This window comes from Capra hircus, chromosome 12 (assembly GCF_001704415.2).
Source record: "Capra hircus breed San Clemente chromosome 12, ASM170441v1, whole genome shotgun sequence".
Taxonomy (NCBI): domain Eukaryota; kingdom Metazoa; phylum Chordata; class Mammalia; order Artiodactyla; family Bovidae; genus Capra; species Capra hircus.
In genome coordinates, this window is record NC_030819.1 from 64990509 (window position 1) to 64992014 (window position 1506).

Below are 1506 nucleotides of genomic sequence, written 5' to 3' on the forward strand. Positions count from 1 at the left end.
CACTGAATAATCGATTTCTCTTGTTCCTAAAAAGTAGATAGCTATTATTAAAGCATTTCCAAAAGGAAATATATTTTGATTTTCATTAATAGTGGAACAAATGAAGTGGTACTGCGACAAAATAAACTTTTTAAGGTACAGTAATTGCATTTGTGATTTTTCCTTTTCCCCATCTAATTGCACTCTCTCCAATGGTCCCTGAAACCTAGCCAGCAGGCTGACAGCCTGATAAACTCTAAAAGGAAGAAGGAAAACAGAGTCTAAAAGGCAGGGTGGGTGCGGCAGCTAACAAAGGTCAAGATGAACAAAGAAGAAAGTGCAGTCACTCAAGTGTGTGCAGATAAGGCGTCAAGTTCAAGGTCTGAGAGGAAGTACAGCAGATTGCAGTGGCCACATGGCACCTGATGACAGACCTTCAGGGATGGAGCCCAACCTCTAGTTTCTTCTCAAACAGGAGGGAAGGGGGCAAGCACAGCATTTAAAAGAATGACACACTCTGAGGACTGGACGTAAACTGATTAGAACCAAATAGGTCCAAGATGGCAGACGAGTCCAGTTCCACTAGACTTTGAGCCTCAGTGTATGCTCATTGTAACACATCAGCATGCTAAATGACACACTCACAGGCATCATGACAGTTCCAAGGCTGATCATAAAGATCAAAAAGTGGGTGGTGGCCCAATTTCTGGAAATCCCCACCTCTTTCCAAAATAGCTGGAAAACTCCTTCCACTTCTTAGCTTATGAAATTACCCACCCCTATAAAAACTATCTTTCCAGGTGGCACTAGTGGTAAAGAACCTGTCTGCCAGTGCAAGAGACACAAAAGACATGGGTTCAATCCCTGGGTTGGGAAGATCCTCTGGAGTAGGAAAAGGCAACCCACTCCAGCTTTTTTGCCTCCTAAGTTCTATGGACAAAGGAACCTGGCGGCTACAGTCTATGGGGTGACAAAGAGTCAGACATGACTGACTGACAACATGTGTGCTAAGTTGTTCAGTTGTGTCCAACTCTGCAACCCTATGGACTGCAGCCCGCCAGGCTCCTCTGTCCGTGGGATTCTCCAGGAGTGGGTAGCCATTACCTTCTCCAGGGGATCTTCCCAACCCAGGGATTGAACCCAGGTCTCCATAATTACAGGCAGAATCTTTATAGTCTGAGCCACCAGGGAGGCTCAGACATCACCCAATTCTCACCTGAAAGCTATTCTGGAATATCTATGGTATCATTATTTCTAGGTAGCCTAGAAATAGTCATCAATGACAATCAGCCAAATATGAAACCTATTCAATACCACCTGTGCAGGAGTCAAATTCTGAAATGTCTCTAACTTAATAAATTACAATTCACAGTTGTGTTAGAGAGCTTACTTTGTTCCAGCACTTCTTACAGTTGAAACGCTCAGATGTGTTTCCAGTTGGAAGCTGCCAACGAAGTGTTCATAGCATTTCACACTCACATGCTGTATCTTGTCATTTTTCATGCTCACATGAGAGACCAAGCCCTA